General features: G+C 33.4%; 1 long non-coding RNA gene across 1 annotated transcript; it reads left to right on the top strand.

Annotated features, from left to right (window-relative positions):
* The first annotated feature begins 1,070 nt into the window (after positions 1 to 1,070).
* LOC141453074 (uncharacterized) lies at positions 1,071 to 12,141 on the top strand. The gene is made up of 3 exons (XR_012457766.1): positions 1,071 to 1,263; positions 11,780 to 11,838; positions 11,935 to 12,141. It is a non-coding gene; the product is annotated as an uncharacterized lncRNA (long non-coding RNA).
* Positions 12,142 to 20,707: the final 8,566 nt, after the last annotated feature.

Below are 20,707 nucleotides of genomic sequence, written 5' to 3'. Positions count from 1 at the left end.
CAGAAGAACCAAGAATGAGAAAGAAAAAAAAATGGCAAAAAAACACCTTTGTAATTGACCTCACAGTTTTTAACAAACTATTAATCAGTATCTCTTGAAAGTCGTATTTATATATATATATTTACTGCCAAATTAATTGCAGGGGCAATTAGGTAATAAAGATAGATAATGGTTGTACATTAGACGGACAGGTGATGAACAAAGTTATGAATTTCGCTACTTAAATAATAAATAATTAGTAAGTTCTATTCAATGAAATCTGATTTTTCAAAAAAAAACCTCATCAATATAATTTGTTTTATTAACATATTTATACCTACATTTTGTTTCAAATTTCTCACGATATTTTTTCGAAATTTCAGTATGTTTGTTCGTACTTTAAATTGTAATTTTATGTAAAACAAAAAAAAAAAACTTCCTTCGCGTCTCCCTCTCCGCTTAAGAACTCCTAGATTGTGTTACTTTCTGCGCATGACCAAATTTAATGAAAATTTTGGAGCTATTTTTCAAAGAAATTAAAAAAAAAATACATCAGTTTGGTGTAAAGATTTTCATCTATGTTTTTGTCTCGTTTATATCTTCCGAGACTTAGTCATCAAGTATAGTTCGCGTCAAAAATATTAAAGACGAAATCTTTACATCATTCTGATGATGAAAGAAAATGCGAGCCGGTCGGAGATACAAAAAAAAAAAAACATGCATTCTAGGCAAATAAAATGAAAGATATTCGTATTATCCAGCTCTGCGGACCTCCTAACCACATTTCCACAACTATTCTGTTGGTTTTTCTTATTACCACATTTTCTATATACTATATTTCCAGAAAATTTAATTAGGTACATAAACTGTGACAAGAAAAATTCTTGTGGGTTCACATATGATTTTTGTTTTTTGTTTCAAATGATTATTGAAATTAAAATTTCTATTTTTGGAAATTCTCAATTATTTTCTAACCAGTTTTGCGGTATATCTTCCATTCGACTGTCTAGAAATGAGAAGAATGATGTGCGGAAAGAATTGCAGCGTAATCTGTAAAATATCCAAATTAACAAAATTAACTTTTCTTTTTTTTTTCAAAAAAAATAAATAAATAAATAAATGTAATTTATTACTGTCTTATTTTTACAAACATCTTTATTTTTTATTTCATAAATTATTGCTTAAAATCATCAGCTGTTATTTTTGTTTGTTTTATTTTTTTTTTGAAAGATTGATGATTTAACTAAAAATTGTAGAAATTAGAAAATGAATTATTTTTGACAGGTATCTTTGAAATTTATATGTTGTATTTATTGCTTTCTCTTACTAACTTGCAAGGAGTATATGGGCGATTGTGACCGATTTTCGAAATTGAATTTTACCAGAAATACTATAAATTCTGAGGACGAATAAACACGATTACTTACGAACAACTTTCTTTCACGACCATTCTCGGCGTTCTAACTTATGTTTATTTTCGATTTTGTTTTAAACATATTTTATTATTGCTAACATTATCCAGGATCATAAAACTGCAATATTTCGGCTAAACGTTTTTGGTATAAGAATTTCCAGGTAGGCTTAATTTAGAAAAAATTCAAATTTTAAATTCTGAAATATACCCTTTTTTTAAAAATAATAATTAAGACAAGTGCCCTCCTCGTACATTATACTGGAATAGCGCTTTAAAGGAAGACCCGGTTAAGTAACACATCTTTGGCTACTTCTTGAGATAATGTGTTCATGGACGTGAAGAGAGTAAAGCAGACATTGGTACGAAAAACACGAATAGCTTTAATATTCACGATCAATTCGAGTACTAGATTTCGTTATGACCATTCTCAACTTTGGGGGAAGAAGGTTGTACGTAAGACATTAACAGTTTCTATTCATGAGATCTGAAGGTCTCAGATATAATCAATCGATCGATCAATCTGTATATGTAAGTAGTAGTAGTAAGAGACTTGGAAATTATCTACCGTTTTCCCCTACCTTGAATATCAGAATTATGGATGGCCTAGCTCTTCTGATGATTCTTATCGATTTATTATCGATTTGTTACAGTCTGTAAAAACTTCTTCTTCTTTTTTTTTTTTTTACCAACTCACATACTTGAAAGATAGATTATGTCCGTAAAATTTCTTCAGTTTAGTACCTATTGAAGTTGCATTTTTGATTAAGCTTGGCTGAGATTATTGCCTCGGCCTGCTGCATATGTATTGTGCCATAATAACTGAGGAACTACAAAGATCAGATGGTTTCTGGGCATGATTTTTAAAATCACTCCATTGACCTAAGGTTCTATTACACACACATACACACTAAAAATCTTCTTCTTCAAAATGCATCTTTTATTTCGTGATCTTATAAAACCACTATGATGTACGCATAATGTATTCCTCTATGAATAAAGCATTTACACATTTAGAACTTGAATAAGCTCTTACTGAATTTTTATTAAAAACATTTGTTGCTGAAAAATTCGATGGAGGGTGCCTCTAAATTGCTATTTTACTCATATACAATGTTAATAAGAATCAAATGTGAGACTAAATTTCCAAATTATAAGAAAAATTAGCTGACCAGAAGTGAAATTTTACTGAATTTTCCAGTACTTGAGGATTTTCTCTAATAAGGGCGTCTACAATTTTATTGTTACATCGTATAGTGATTCATCGTTTAGGAAATCTTTTATTTAAAACAATTTTCCCGGCAAACTTGATTAGGGGGTATTTCTAGGAGGAGGTGAATGAATTAGATTCCCGTTAATGTGTTACTTTTTGGGGAATGTACGGACCTACAACTTGTACTATTAAGGAGGATTAAATTTCAAGCTAAAATTACACGAGTTTGAAGGAAATCCCTTAAAATCCGAAGTTCGTCTTTAATCCATGGATTGTTCACTCTATTGAGATTTTCTAAAAATGGCTCCTAGGATTTTCTACAAACTTCGTGCATACAGATGCGCATACTCACACCAGATGTTTTACCAAAAGCAGACAGGAAATGACGGCTTGGTCCCAACTACCGCCCAGAAGGCCGTAAGAGTACCAAATCTATTTCATCCGATTCAATCACTAAACCACTTAGTCCCCGGGTACCTTTTTGGTACCACAGCCATTGGCGGACATAAGTAGAGAGGGTACAGCAGCTTCTACCGCTCAAATTAAAGCAACGCTAACATCTTGTTTCTCTGGCTACATTTCAAAACTTAATATATAAAATCTTTCATTATAATAATAATAAATAAATAAATCATTTCATTCCTGCAAACTCATCATAAATTTTGAATATTATTTATCAAACTTTTTTTATTAATATTATTTATCTACTTGGTAAGTATATTTATTAATAAAAGATATACTCTACACACATCCTACACTCTGCATTCCATATGTTTATAATGTAGTCGGCTACATAGAGGTTTGTAATGTGTTTTTGTGTTAACGTGGGCGAAAACAACGAATTAGTTGAAATACATCTGGGCAATTTGCAAAACTAATTCAGGCCACTCACTCATTATTAGACAGTGTTTTGATTTACTATAGCGGTAATTTATATTATATATACATATATGACGTTATAGTAGATATTACGTTATCGTATTCTTCGTAAAAACTTTCTAATGATCATGTTAACGAAAATTTTAGCGTGAACACTTTAAACGATTTCTTTAGACCGAAGTTTACGTAATTTGATTCTATTTTAATTTAAAATTTATATAAAAAAAAAAAAAAAGTCAGCTTCAACAAAAGTTTTTCTTGTAACAGATGATTACATTGAAGGAAACATGAAGTCATAGTTCCCCAAGGAACCACACCGTATTTTTACTTAAAAAATTAAGTCTCAAATCAAACTGATTGACAGGTCTGAATCCAAGCTTTATTCACTTTCAAATGATGGGTCCTTTAACTACAGAGTTAAATGCAAAAAGTAAAGTGCACTTCAGGTATACTGAGAAATTCTTTCTACTCGGAATTCAGGCCCCCCCAAAAAAAGTAAAGTAATGCCCAATTTTTCAGGTGGGCTTTACGTCCAACTACCAAATTAGGTGTCGTGGACGGAGGCGACTAGCAAACACATACTTTACTGCAAAATTTCTCATATTAACCATTAAAGGTATAGACTGGGAGTATAGCCTAGTACCGCAATACATCTTAGTTTTGCGGGTCTAGTCTCTAACCGGTCGGCTACCGTGGCGACTAGCAAACATACTTAACTGCAAAATTCTCATATTAACCATTAAAGGTATAGACTGGGAATATAGCCTAGTACCGCAATACATCTTAGCTTTGCGGGTCTATCCTCTAACTGCTCGGCTAACGTGGCAACTAGCAAACATACTTTACTATAAGTTTCTCATATTAACCATTTAAAGGTTTAGTCTGGGAATATAGCCTAGTACCGCAATACATCCTAGCTTTGCGGGTCTAGCCTATATCTGCTCGGCTACCATGTCGCCTTACTCAGAATTTCAGGTTGGGCATTACATTATGAAATATACTACTGATGATAGAACTGTAAGATAACTAAAACAGCACTTTAGAGGCGTTCCTTAACTTCACTCCTCTCAAACAAATTAACGAACTACTTATTGAATTTGCATTATCTTTTAGTTACTGTTAACCGATAATATTTAGGATTAAACTAGCAAGGATTATTCGGTCGAAATTAAAAGTAGCAACTCCGTCTGTGGGCCAAAGTTTCGACAGATTTATTGTCTTTTTCAGGATGTGGTTATGTGAGCTGGTTGAGTTGAAGAGAAAACTGTAATATTTGGAGAATTCTCTATAGCAAGACTCTATAACGTGTGAAAGACCACATTTTTTTTGACCTAATTGTATAATTATCGAACTAAATTGAATTTGAGGCTAGAGGAAGTGGTGTTTGTCGGTTTTTTTTTCTCTTTTTTAACTCAATTTATTTATGCAGAAATATAATTAAAGTAGCCAAGATCCTGGACAGATTGTGAGCGTTAATTTTTGAGTGATGTTTAAAAAATTAACTTGTATAAAACTTTGTAGTGAGGAGGTTTAAGACAACCGGTAGTTAACTGTCAAAAAACACAACGGATACATGAAATTCTTTCGAGAGTATAATTTTTTTTTTTTTTATGTATTAATTATTCTTAACACTTAAAACTATCATCGACTATCGTCATCAACATCGCCAAATGTTTTTTAACATTCTTCCAAGTCTATTAAGGGGAGTTGTGATAGTAATTACCTATCTGTCTATTCCTTGGCGCTATTTCAAGAACATGGGCCTCCAATTCTTTGGCAGGCGGCTCAGACTATCTTGACGACTTCTGACATCCATACTCAACATCCTCCAACTCGTCTGAAGTCTCCTTCTACCAGATCTCCATCCAAAACGGCTTACCTGTAATAATATCAAATTTAATATAATTTTTTTTTAAATTTGTAGTTTTAATTATGTACGGAATTCTTATTGGAGGCAAATAAACCAAATTTGAACGCAACAATTTTTCGTTTATCTTCATTTTTCTAGCAAAGATAAAATCAAAACAAAAAATACGCTCTTTTCCTTACGAATCGTGCTTGTTACATATTTGTTTTCACAATATAAAAAGCCAATGCCCTTAAGATATTAAAAATTACAATAAACTGGCCTTCTCTAATGTGGCTAAAATAAAAATAAAAAAAACCTTGAAACAAATATTTTAACATGGTTATATTCAGTCATTTATTATTATTAATAAAGCGATATTAATACTTCCAGCGGTTGTTTGAGGTGGAGAGGCTATTAGGCAAGTTAGACAGAACTACTGTTTGTAGTGTAATGGGACATGACCCGGAACTACTCCTATCTCGCCCAGCCCAGTTTGGCTGCGGTCAGCCCTATTGCGGCAACTATGTAATTTGAAAAAATACATATGTGTAACTGAATGCAATTTGCGCTAAATAGTTCGCCATTAATTTAATAGCTTATAATTTAAGATCTAGAATCAGACTGCACGCTTTTTACTTGTTTGTTCTTAATCCTGTGTGAAAAGGATGTAGTGGGGTCTGGTTGAATTTATGATATCTAGATTTTAGGTAACCAGTAAGTGAGGAACGCGCAAGAGACGAGATATCTGGTAAGACTATTCACCCTTCCCGGGTGATGGAAACCATTGACCCATTCCATGCTCCCCTAATAGATTCTGTAGAATAGTTTTCCACATTAAAATAGAACCAGGAAAGGATTCTAGTTAGGGCGAGAGGAAGAGAAAGTCAATTGAGAGTACCCACCCTTGGGTGCTAATACATCTTACTCCCGGACGACCCACAAGGAAATATTGTATATACCCTTCTATATGCCCGTCTCTTTGACGAGACGTCATTCACACAACAACCCTCTCCGGCGGCGATGAACCCCATTCCCCAAAAGCCACCCTCAGATACCAAAAAATGACACCACAAATAAGGAAGTTTCAGAACAGGCATGCATATAATTAAACTCTTTTATCTGGTAAGCACCCCGGCCCAGTAATATATTTTAGGGCTTTTGGAGGGAAGGAAACGGGTGGTGCCGCTCGTTACTTTGGTATATTATGGACTAACATTTACCAAACGGGGATCACATGAAAAATTTGCGACAACAGGATATTACAGGCTTTATTTTTCTACCTCTCCAATTGCTTCAATCAGGACACGGCCTGGAAGAAGAAACCATCCTACGGAAGTGTTTATCTCAAGTCGTTTAAAAAGGAAACGGCCAGATTCAGTCGGCATGGGACTCGAGACTGACCAGCCAGTTTCTCTACAGCACTTACCCTAACTAACTCAGTAGGATTAACTTCAGTCAGAAAAAGCACGCTATAAGCTGTTAGATTAAAGTCAAAGATTTTCGCTACCTATAAGACCTATTCACACGGCCTACTTTAAAGAGAATTTTGTGTAAAGATGCTCTGATAAGCTTCCGGGCGCCGATGATCATAAATGTTGACGCGCCTTAATTAGAAACAAAAAAAGAAGAAATCTTGGGCTTTCAGCGACCCGGCCACCTTGAACCACACCTCATTCCTTAATGCAATAAATTACACTATTAAAATTCTGCTAACGTTACAATTTTTCCCTTCTTCATTCTCTAGTTAACCAATGATTTATATGAATTCTATTTTTTTTATTAATAATAAATATGACAATAAAATAAAATAATAACAATAAATAATGCATTTATTAATTCCATATTTATGTAGCCGCTGGATCAATAAAATTTATCTATATAAATTTATTATTTAATTTAAAAATTTAAATTGAAATACACTTTTTCGTATTATTGTCTCTAGTTATATTATAGTCTTTTTTGGTGGTTCCTATTGGTGACTTCATTTCTTTATCATTAAACTAAGAGTCCATCTTTCTGGCCAAAACGAATCTGGTGTTCATATTCACACGAACTACTCTTACTGTAGTGATTGTGGTATTGATCAATTTTTTGTTTAAACATTGCGTTTTCATGAAATAGAATTCCATAACTATAACTTCAGGTTTTGTTAAAATAAATTCAAGCTTTCTCTTGGAAAATTCTGCGGAACATGCTGATCCCAAGTTTTTCAAGGCCTTTCTCTGTTCCTAGTATCTGTTTTTCAAACACCTCTTACACCTTCCTCGCCAGGTCTAACTAACCTCCAACATTCTTAGTACTTGGCCAAAACCAACGCAACTGGCTAGTTATTTTCGTTTTATCCCTCCCTAAGTCTCAACTTTTTTGTCCATTTCTGTTGCCACTTCATGGTCACATTAGATTTGGAGAGGTAGAAATATCTTCTAGGAAGGCAAAATATATATATATATGTAGGGCTATTTTTTCTGGCGGTTGCTACCAAGGTCCTAGAGTTTGGAAGAGATTATTCTTGCAGCAATCTTTTATTACCAACTGAGGTTGTTAATAACAGACAAAACTATCTACGGAAAACTTAGCATTTAGCTGTCCTCACAATAGTTCTAGAGTTCTTAGAGAGAAAATAAGAAGAATCTATTAAAAGCCTTTTTAAACTTATTATTGCCCAAAATGGCCACTTAAAAACTTGTTAAAAGTTGTTCAAAATCAGTCCAATATAAGAACATTAATCAAATAATCACTAAATAAATAAATAAAAAAAAATATAAAACAGACATTTACTCAAATAATGTGCATTCACAAAATAAACTCGATGCACTTTTTTATGAGACTGTGCGTGTCCGCTTCATTAGCAAGAGTGGGATGACCATATCAGGAGTGTAGAGAGAGGAGGTTAGATGATAGATTAGGAGAGCAGCAAGAAGAGGAGAGCCTACAGGGGGGGGAACAGATTATTTTTAAACTCGGCTCGTTAAGAACATAGTGCATTCATTAGGTATTTGGAAAAGTTAATGTGCTCATCCATCAAGGGATCAATTTCCTTTATATCTGCGGGTGGCCGTTCAAAAAATAAAATAATAGTGACTTTAAATATACGTTAATTCTTTACCAAAAAAAGAGAAGTCAGTTGATAATTAATAAATAACCCTCTGCTGTTTTGTTATTTAATATTCAATTTTGCTGTTTACCATATTCTTTACTCGTGCCAAAATTGATTAAACTTGTAATTCCAGCCTTAAATTTATGAATGGTCTACGGTGCCAAACCGCTTCCCAATTCCCCAAGGCCCCCCCCCCTCTTCAATGATACAGTGTCTTGTCAAATTTAATTTTGCAGAACGTCTTCTTCTCAACGAACACTTCAATTTAATTTTAGTCAAAGATATATTATTGAATTTTACTCAAATACAGGATACGTTAGTACCTAACAGATATGCGCTAAAAACTATAAATCACTAAAAGCTATAAAATTTATTCAGAAAAATTAAAGCAGGATGTTGCTGGAAAAATGATTGCAATAAAAGTAAAAGTTGTAGATGAACAAGTTGCAATGAGCATTCGTGGATAGAAATAATAATAAATAAATAACATCCTCTCTCCTTTTCAAGAAAATGCCGAAAATGGTGGAAAATCTAATCAGAAAATAGACACTTCCGGCTGGTAAATTTTGTAGAAACCTTTTTTTTTTTCGAACTCAAAGGGGGGCCTTAAAATGGTACTTCCGTCGTAAACTTGAAATAAAAAATTTACTATAAGGAGAATGGGTTGGTACTGTATTAATACTGTCCGGTAGGGTTGATCGTCAAAAACTGCCCGAAAAAGCTGTACCGTTGAAAAACACCCAACTTTGACAATTTTTTTCTCTTTTTTCTGTAAAAGATAAAACTCACAAATTTTCTTTAAATTATAGGGCTAATCCTCGCTTACAGCTGTAATTTCAATTGCAACAATTCAGATCTTATAGATTTCGAGAAAAAAAAAAGTTGATGGAAATGAGCAAAAATGGCATTTTCAAAAATTGTTCTTGTTCTTGTTGTTGTCGTTGTTACCTTTTTTGTAAACTACGTAGCACCTAAACGCGCGAACCGATATTCATGAATGAGGTGTCATTCGATTCGGAATTTTATGTAGATGTGCCGTTTGGGGGTCTTGACGTTGTACATCGAATGGGAGAGGAGTTAGCCCCATGTTATGTGAGGCCCCCTCCAAAATTGTTATCACTAATAGAATATAGAGAGCTCACCGGAACTACAATTACCCTAATAAATATTTATGACAAATTTAATACCAAAAAAACCTACGCGCAATCAATGGAGCTCGTGGTGAGATGAGTTTACTGTTTTCTTCCTGTACCGCCTAGTAATAATTCATCTTATACAAGGATAAAAATGTTAAATATTTATTGTCTAATCATGGGTATCAAGTTTACCAGTAGATATTTCAAATCCACATTACACGAATGAATATTCATCAAATACCACTATCTGACAAGATTACAAACAACACCAACATACAAACAAAACTTTAAAACAAATTACCTTCACAGATATATTTATATTTATAAATGCACAAGTTTATTTATTTATTTTTTTTTTTGCAAAAAGGAAGCCGCCTGTTTGGAAAGTACTACTTGCACTGTTTGCACGCCCTCCATTCGCAGCAGTAAAAGATAAACACTCCAAATCATTCATTGTCAATGAAAAGGTCAAACTACTTCTGAACTTTAAATACCTTTAATACAAATAATTTTATCTTTTTATGATCTATTTTAATAAATCAACTATTTGTACTGCTACTGTACTTTCTTCGCAATTATTTCAGCAATCCGTTTTTCAACCATATTACTCGGTCATAACATAAGGAAAGCAGAATTAGGCAGTGTGGCTTACACATTATATGCTAAGCCCATCCAAAATATTTTTGAGAAGAGAATCTGTTACTTAGGCGCCACGATAGCTGAACGGTTAGAGGCTAGACCCGCAAAGCTAAGATGTATTGCGGTACTAGGCTATATTCCCAGTCTACACCTTTAATGGTTAATATGAGAAATTTATAGTAAAGTATGTTTGCTAGTCGCCTCCGTCCACGGAACCTAATTTGGTAGTTGGAAGTAAAGCCCGCCTGAAAAAATAAGTTTATTTTATTTAGTGTTAGTTAATGCTTACTTCAATCAAGTAAGTATCAATACTAATAAAAAAGCTTTGCAATCAGGTCAAATTTTGGAATTCACTTTCGAAACGGCAACTAAAATAGTGTTTTAAAAAGCTACTTTTTTTTTATCAAAACGGAACTGAATAAAAAGATAAAAAGGATCAATTTTCTATTTTGATCAACTGTAACGAGAGAACACTATCCGGAGGCCGGCAGTGCACTGGAAAAAGCTCCGGGCGCTAATGACCTCAGCTGTTTATGCGCAAAAAAAAAAAAAAAAAAAATTGCTGTAAGCTACACCCCGTACACATATTTTATATAAATCAATAAAGAACTTTGATTGACATTTTACTACTTCGTCTTCATAATTATACTTTTACTTAGACCTTTCTTTTTTCTTTTCCTTTTTTTTTAATTGATTTATTATATCTTTCACTTAATGAATTTTTTATGTGCCTATAAATTTGCAAAGAAAACAAAGATGGCGCGAACTAAACAACTCCTCTTTCACTTCTCTCTGATACATACTACATTCTTAAAGCGAAGCTGTGGGGGAGTATAAATGTAAGTGTGTCTACGTGTTGGAATAAATTTATGGGCTTTACTGGCTGGCCGTTGTAAATGAGCTTTCATACTTTTTCGGCGGCAAGAGGAAGTAAGGGTCATATCGATTAGAAGATCTCCTTCCTATCTCAATTTATAATCTCACGATAAATCCTACTCCACCTGTTCGACTAGATCTTAACAAACGTGATGGCGAACCAAACTACCGTGTTACATTTTAAATTTCTCTTCCTACAGTAAAAAAAAAAAGTATGGAAATAGTTCTAATCTCAAAAAGAAAAAATCGATACGATCTTTCGTATCACCACCGGAAATTCAACAATAAGATCGTGGATTTTTAATTTTAGGAGTATCAATTTTATTCTCCCTCTCCCTCATACACTCACGTTTTTCCCCTTAGATTCAATAACTACAATAACATTAAGTAACAAAAATATATGTTGGTCCAGCATTAACCATCTCCAGCGTGCGCCGCAGACCAATTAGCAAGAATGTAAAGTAGTCTGCGACTGTCTCTACACTGCCTACTCCAGCGATAACCGTGTGGATGAGAGAGAGGGGAATGATAAACGTTTAAACGCGAGTAGCTATTAAGACTTACTTTAACAATTTTAATAGCCCTGAACAATTAAAAATAGATTAAATATTTCGAATAAAACAATATTTAATGATTTTTTTTTTTTTTATAACTGTGTAACTAAAATGATATAAAAGTTTTTTGTTATGTTTTTTTTTAGAGGCACAACCAAAAATTAGAGATTGAAGAATATTTTAGTCATTCTATCAAAAAATTACAGTAATTTTTCATTTTATTTTTACTTTCACCAATTAAAGGAAAAGTTTAGTGATAAAGCAGCTTTTAAATTTTAAGTTTATGGTTTATTTGATTTAGAATTTCAACTTTTACACGTACTGGTCGTCTACGTCACAAAAATGACCAATTAAAGAAAGTTCAACTGTGACAGTTTACACTTAGGTGTAAACCAGAGGTCGGTGACAATAAGTTTTTGTCGAATTACGTCAACAGTAAGAGGAAGTCCTGTGAGTTTGTCATATAAAATGTTTTGACATTTAAGAATAAAAACAATTCTTGCATGTATCAGCCACCAACTTCTTTTTACTATATTTTTTTCTCTAGTTTAGACAATGCACCAAAATAGTCTTTTAGAATGTCTAAAATTAATTTTGCTATAAAAAAAAGTTTTCAAATTTACGTCAATTATAATATTCGGCGAAATTAATCGCACTTTTAATCATAAGACAATTATTTAGTGAACTAAATTTCAAATTCAATCGTTCAAATTCAACTAAAAAAATAATGATTAAATCGGAGGATTTAATTTATATTTAATTTCAATCACCGAATTAATTTAATTTCAATCGTTGATCAATTTGTTTTAATCATTCACTATGTGACTATTTTTAATTCTAAGTTACAAGAAAATTCAATTATATTCTTAAATTATGGTAAGAAAAAGTCATGTGAGTCGTCTACGAGATTTTTTCATGAGAAACTAAAGTGAAACTATCGAATATTGCCGAAAACTATTCAAAAACTATCTTAATTTGTTTGCATATTTCTTAAATATAAAAAAAAAAAACCTAATAAAATATGAGAAAATAATAAAAGATTTAGAAAAATAAGAGAAAGGTATTGAAGCACTATTGTTAATACGCTTTTTTGATCAGCCGTAACTGGTTTTCATTGGAAGGGGCGTGACTACATGTTAGGTGGGCGTGATTACACTAGAGGTGGGCTGACCCGCCCACAGTCTGCGTTGTGATTGGCCAATACTTTAAACTCAAAAATTTCAATGAAATAATCAATTTAAATTTTTTTTTTCAACATTTCTCCCATAGGTATTTGATAAACTTTCGAATTAAGCAAGAAAAAAAAATCTCCTTAAAAATACGACAAATAATATTTCTTTTGGAATAATACTTCATGTTTTACGTTATTACTGTTAACAGAAACAAAAAACTTCAGAATTGGTAGTGTTTAATCGTGAAATAGGTAAAAGTGAAACGGGCACATTGTAGAATTGTAAGCCGCCATTAAATAGGGTGTAACCTTACTTTATACTCGATCCTGTAGAGAACTCTGGTGGCAGTTTCTGTAAACATAGATGCAGTTTCTACATTCACATTTAACCATGTTGACGACTCACTAGACCTATATAAGACTATTCTACACTCACATTTAGCAATGATGGTGACTCACTAGACTTATATAGGACCATCCTACACTCACAATTTAACCATGATGACGACTCACTAGACTTATATAGGACCATCCTACACTCAACTCACGTTTAACTTTTTTTATAGCGCATTGTATGTAACCTATTTATGTATTCGTTCATTATTTTGTCAATCTATCTACCACAAATCTCCAGGTGTGTGAAGCACGTAATTTGAGCGACTTCTTTTTCATCTTTGTTACTCCACTCTGGTGGTACCTCGTTTTGTAGGACGTTTCTGGATTAAAAAGATCTCAAATAAGGCTACATTACTCAGTTAATTTTTGAGTAATTGTTTTAGTCTTATGCACACATTACAGTAATTCTGTAACTGTATGATACATTGAACCAATCTTGGATAATCTTGCCACTTATACAGTAGGCGAATGCTACTTTAATGTAACCGATTTGGTCACTCCATGCGCATGGAGAGGATGTGTTATATTCCTCATTTATCAATGTGTCCCGAGAGATGGTAATGCTTTGCAAGTCAAAATTATTGCTTGATACTTATTCAGTTAACAATCTATTATGGTTATTAGTTTTTTTGCAAATTTGAACGACAAAAATCCATTTGATCTTCCTCAACAAAATATAGGGATGTGAACAAAGAGGAGTCAAACTCACAATTTTTGAAGAGGGTCTTCGAAAATAGAAAGGGAACAATAGTTAGAGAGAAGATATTTCAAAAGTTTTTCTTAATTCTCTAAGCACTTTCTTCGACAATTGATGGCACTCACATTGGTAGAATGACGATGCCAAGTTTCAGAAAAGTGATAATATTGTTGGTGATCAGGCATCAGCTAGCCAGAATGAAGGTACATTGGCCCATTCTTGGTTAAACCAATGGCAAAGTTGTGGTTATAAAAATTTAATCACTTAATCGTCCAAAGTGATTCATCAGTTTTAATTTTAATCTTAATTTTTACTTATGATTAAAAATTTTAATTGATTAAATTGCGATTAAATTAAAAGTGAATTTAATTTTAATCAACTAATTTTGGCCGATTAAATTTTTTAATTTTAATCATGATTAAAATTAAATTTCGGTTTAATTCAGTTGGAATTTAATTGATAAAACGTTTGTTTATCTCTGCTCCCAGACTGGTTTATAGTAAAACAATCTAACCCTCCAATAGAAAGAAAAAAAATAATCGATTTTATCGCTACTACAACCAGTTTCCAATAATGATTGAATCGATTATCCAATGAATCGTTACTCCAACATTACTATCACAGTCTTTTTTATCTATGAAAAACTATCAATTATTATTTTGATAAATAGGCAGTTGTTACAAATTGGATACATGATAACAAGTAGAAGAAAACAATATGTGTTATATTGTACTACACACACCATACAAATAATAAATTATTATATCCAGTCGGCCTTGGGAAATTGCAAACAATAATTAAATGATAGGAACAAGAGAAAGAAGGAACAAAAACTGTAATTCTTCACCCTCCCGTTCCATTATTTTTTCTTTGTCTTCTAAATTGCAAATCAGGTTCAGAAATAACAATAACAGAACTCACAATACAGTTCACAATGTCAATGCTAACATAACTGTTTATAAGAAACTAAAAAAGGAAAAGAAAAGAAAAAGAAAAAAGATTACTTGTTATAGCTTTTTTTATTTTTTGTTTTTTTGTTTTGTAATATTCATTGTTATCGCTATTTTTCTATTTGTAAACTGATTCTTATTTTCTCAAAATAAATAAAAAAGATTACGTCATACTTTCCAAATATGAATAAAATGGAAGAGAAAAGGAGGTAGAACTCTGAGAATAAAATCACGAGAGAATCAATGCGTCAGTTTTTCAATGTATGACGTACATAACGATTCAGCTGATCATAATTGCTAAATTTATTTAATTTTTGTAAAAAAAAAAAAAATATTCCAACCACTCAACCGTTTTGTACAAAATATTGCCAAAAACATCAAAAATAGTAGCAGCATGACGCTTCTCCATTCATTTGGATCTCACGTGCACACGTGTCATTCGATCAAATTTCCCACGTGTCACGTTTGAAGGAAAACACATAACCAGAACGGGGAGTTTAACCTCCCGCACATAAAGTGCACCATAACCTCTCTCTCTCTCTCTCTCTCTCTTAGTAAACGATTTTATAAAAGACCCATCATGTAGAAGAGAGTCCAACTGCATCTAAAATTTGCCAACCACTGAACCTGACTTAGATAGATGAACTATTAACTTCGAGTTATTTCCCCCACACACTCACAGCCGTAAGAAGCTGATGAATAAGCAAATAAAAAATAAATAAATAAATAAACCTAACTTCTCTGTCACTGTCAACTTTTTATCTATTCAAAATAAAAAATTTTAGAAAAAAAAAAATCGAAACCCAATTAAAGATGGGTTAATGTATAGTAGGACCTTGGCTGATTTTTTTATTTTAAATCGATTTGTATGATCGTACTAACCGTCATCATCAGTCTCACGTTATCGAAACAAATGATGGATGTAATTTAATTGCTGTAATCAATTTTAGTGTTCTTCTTGCAAGAAAATTGTTTAAATAAATGATTTTTTCTTCTTTTTTTTAATTAAGAACTTCAAATTGATTACTCTCTCTTAGAAAAAGTATGTAATGCGATGGTGTCAAATATTCTATATACCGGAAATAGGTTCCCTGGGACAACAACAGGAATTTACGTCATTTATCATCTTCGCTTTTTTTTTTCTTCTTCTTCTTCTTCTTCTTCTGAAGCAGAGTAACCGGCAGCTTCCACCCTGTTTCGTCTCTACGTGTCTTTATAGACTCCTATTTCATCCATGGGAATAAACCAATTGGATTTTTATTTTCATAAAAAAAAACGGTCCAACACTGCAACGAAATTTGTTACTACATTTGCTTTTGGTGAATGTGGCACCCATCTTGGTTTTTCCGTTCTGGGCTTTCCTTCATATGCATCATCTTTGAGAAAGAATTATTATATTATTTACTGGAAATGAAGGAGCAGAATCCTTAATAAACTTTCACCACTTTAAATGAGTTCCCTCGGGAACTAAACCATAATGAAATGAAGAATTTTTATGACAGCACGACAGTTTCCGCTTTTCAGAGACCTACATCACTAATCAACTTTGCGAGGCTGTAGGAAGAAAACTAATCGAAAAATCAGACCTATATCAATATAACAAAAAACAAAATTTTATTGATAGCAACGTCATCTCTACGTACATCTAATAGACCTTATCCCTCTAAGCTACGAGTATAGACCAATCTTCGAACTGAAAGAATTTTGGTAGCAGTGGCTCGATATGCACTTCCGTTAAGATAAATTACGCTCAAAGGAAACGAGGTAGGATTTTTTTAGAGTTCTTATTAGGACAGCTATTCCAATCCAAACATTGATGCACTCTGACAGTTAATAATGGTTATCAAAGCGGTGTGAACTCGTATCAATTCAAAATAGTTCAATTATACATATACATAGTTCAATTCAATTCAATTGAAATATCGATCCTTATAATCGGATAAATCAATAAGAATAGAATTTTAAATAAAATACTCCAATATTGATCTAATCCTGACAAACTAACATACTGATCAATAATTTTACAACACCAATGACAGTTTTTTGAACGTTAAACTACGTACACTTGTCAACGTTGAAGCAACGTTCGTGTTGTTTTTCCACTTGAGTACATCGTGCTTGAATTTATTAATTTTCCGTTCTTGAATCTTCCACGGACGTAATCATAACATAACATCGATTCTAATATCGGCTTTTAAGGACCATGCTGATAGCATTTACCACCAGAGTCAACAACTACCTGATTTCTGGCCCATTATACAACAACTCAGATTTCTTGAGGTCTTTGATGCGGAAATAAAAGTTTATAATGTCATATTTATTTTTAAAACGATCAAAAGAATACATAAAACAACGCACAGGACTGATTAAAGAAGGAGAGAAATTACGAAATCCTCCTAAACAAATTGATTTACAATATACATAGATGTTTAGCTACTTTTGTTATTTTTTTTTACATTTCAAAAAAAAAATCCTCATTAAAAAATAAAAAACAAAAAAGTTAAAGTAATTACATGTAATTATCAGTTAAGATCAGTATAGCCAGTCGTAATAATAATAATCAAACTCTACTACAGATTAACACGCGTTTATGAAATCATACGTCATTCAATTTTCTGTCTCATGATTAACGAATATTTTAAATAATTAATATATGCGCAAATTTCTATTTAGTCAAAAATAATTTAAAAAATGCGGAACAAACATCTGATGATGTAACTTAAGGGGCGGGAGGAAAAAAATGAATGAATTAGCTCAGCAAAATTTCACCACTATTTGGGAGAGAGTTTTTTAACAGCAGCGTAAACATTTTTTTTAAATGATCACTACATTTAGTAAATGTAAATTAAATAATAACAAATAAGAGGGCGACACGTAGCCGAGCGGTTAGATGCTAGACCCGCAAAGCTAAGATGTATTGCGGTACTAGGCTATATTCCCAGTCTATACCTTTAATGGTTAATATGAGAAATTTACAGTAAAGTATGTTTGCTAGTCATCACGATAGCCGAGCGGTTAGAGGCTAGACCCGCAAAGCTAAGATGTATTGCGGTACTAGGCTATATTCCCAGTCTATACCTTTAATGGTTAATATGAGAAATTTATAGTAAAGTATGTTTGCTAGGCGCCACGATAGCCGAGCGTTAGAGGCTAGACCCACAATGCTAAGATGTATTGCTGTACTAGGCTATATTCCCAGTCTATACCTTTAATGGTTAATATGAGAAATTTACAGTAAAGTATGTTTGCTAGGCGCCACGGTAGCCGAGCGGTTAGAGGCTAGACCCACAATGCTAAGATTTATTGCGGTACTAGGCTATATTCCCAGTCTATACCTTTAATGGTTAATATGAGAAATTTATAGTAAAGTATGTTTGCTAGTCGCCACAAATAGCCGAGCGGTTAGAGGCTAGACCTGCAATGCTAAGGTGAATTGTGGTACTAGGCTACATTCCCAGTCTATACCTTTAATGGTTAATATGAGAAATTTACAGTAAAGTATGTTTGCTAGTCGTCACGATAGCCGAGCGGTTAGAGGCTAAACCCGCAAAGCTAAGATGTATTGCGGTACTAGGCTATATTCCCAGTCTATACCTTTAATGGTTAATATGAGAAATTTACAGTAAAGTATGTTTGCTAGTCATCACGATAGCCGAGCGGTTAGAGGCTAGACCCGCAAAGCTAAGATGTATTGCGGTACTAGGCTATATTCCCAGTCTATACCTTTAATGGTTAATATGAGAAATTTATAGTAAAGTATGTTTGCTAGGCGCCACGATAGCCGAGCGTTAGAGGCTAGACCCACAATGCTAAGATGTATTGCTGTACTAGGCTATATTCCCAGTCTATACCTTTAATGGTTAATATGAGAAATTTACAGTAAAGTATGTTTGCTAGGCGCCACGATAGCCGAGCGTTAGAGGCTAGACCCACAATGCTAAGATGTATTGCGGTACTAGGCTATATTCCCAGTCTATACCTTTAATGGTTAATATGAGAAATTTACAGTAAAGTATGTTTGCTAGTCGTCACGATAGCCGAGCGGTTAGAGGCTAGACCCGCAAAGCTAAGATTTATTGCGGTACTAGGCTATATTCCCAGTCTATACCTTTAATGGTTAATATGAGAAATTTATAGTAAAGTATGTTTGCTAGTCGCCACAAATAGCCGAGCGGTTAGAGGCTAGACCTGCAATGCTAAGGTGAATTGTGGTACTAGGCTACATTCCCAGTCTATACCTTTAATGGTTAATATGAGAAATTTACAGTAAAGTATGTTTGCTAGTCGTCACGATAGCCGAGCGGTTAGAGGCTAAACCCGCAAAGCTAAGATTTATTGCGGTACTAGGCTATATTCCCAGTCTATACCTTTAATGGTTAATATGAGAAATTTATAGTAAAGTATGTTTGCTAGCCGCCACGGTAGCCGAGTGGTTAGAAGCTAGACCCGCAAAGCTAAGATGTATTGTGGTACTAGGCTATATTCCTAGTCTATACCTCTAATGGTTAATATGAGAAATTTATAGTAAAGTATGTTTGCTAGCCGCCACGGTAGCCGAGTGGTTAGAAGCTAGACCCGCAAAGCTAAGATGTATTGTGGTACTAGGCTATATTCCTAGTCTATACCTCTAATGGTTAATATGAGAAATTTTGCAGTAAAGTATGTTCGCTAGTCGCCTCCGTCCATGGCACCTAATTGGTAGTTGGACGTTAAGCCCCGCCTGAAAAAATCGTCGATTACTTTACTTTACTTTAATAAAAAATAAGAATTTCATTATTATTCGAGTTGTAGAAGGGAAGGGAAGTAAACAGCTGTATGATCTCGGTCTGCGCACCCATTGCAGCTTCCTCAAAGATTATAGTCACATGAATTTTCTTTCTAAAATTTCTAAATTTCAGAAAATGTATAATTTTTAGGGGTAATTAAAGCCAAATCATGACTCAAGCAGAATATGCTCCAAATTTATAAAACAGAATAAACCACCCCATCGTTATGCATGCAAAGCAAACTTGGATACTGAAGCATAGAGGAAAAAAGTATGCTTCTAATTAAGAAGAGAGAAATAGTACACAGTACAAGCTCGATTAACCGGGCTGACGTCAGGCTATACCCATCCCGGAAAACTGAAATCCCGGTTAAACCGAATACACAGTATTACATAGTACATATCCATAAAAATATTACATATAACCGTGAAGTTGAAAATCAACCATTTATGACACGTAAATCGCATGGTATTTTATAAAATCTTTTGTAAGACCGTGGTAAATTCCAAGAAATTCAGTACTAATTGCATCATATTTTGGATTTTTAAATATATACCCTTCAAGAAAATCAGGTATAAAAGAATTGCTGCCACGCCTACAATTATGTTACATCGGAAGACAAAAAATTTTCCAGTCGCCACCGAAAATTAACTTTTGTTTCTTGCGTCGATCCAGGTGTTCTTAAGATGACTCAACGTGATCCCGTTTAATCAGAATCCCGGTTAATCGAGGTTGTACTGCATTTGAACTCGGAAAAAAGCAAGACTATGGAGAGGGGGAAAAAATAAGAGATGTGCGAGTCATAATGATTCGGATGTTATCAACGCAGAAAGTTGAAAGCAAGGAGATGTAATAGAACGAGAACCCGGAACTAGGAAGACCGGAAGAGGAGATGATAATCGGAAAAACCAAAGTCATTCAAGGTTGCAAAAAAAAACCCTTCCGGTTGATTTTGATCGCTAAGTAACAGTTGGATCCCAGCCGCGTGGAACCAAATTGAAATAACACCAAGTTTCAATTCCTTTGATATTTCCCTCCCCCCCCCCCTGAGATGACGTTAAAAAACGAATATTTCCAACGAAAAGTCAACTTCA

Source organism: Rhodnius prolixus, unplaced genomic scaffold (genome assembly GCF_049639745.1).
Source record: "Rhodnius prolixus isolate KJV_2025 unplaced genomic scaffold, Rpr scaffold_1, whole genome shotgun sequence".
NCBI classification, from domain to species: Eukaryota; Metazoa; Arthropoda; class Insecta; order Hemiptera; family Reduviidae; genus Rhodnius; species Rhodnius prolixus.
Note: the sequence above shows the minus strand (reverse complement) of the source record. Positions and strands in the feature narration are given on the sequence as shown.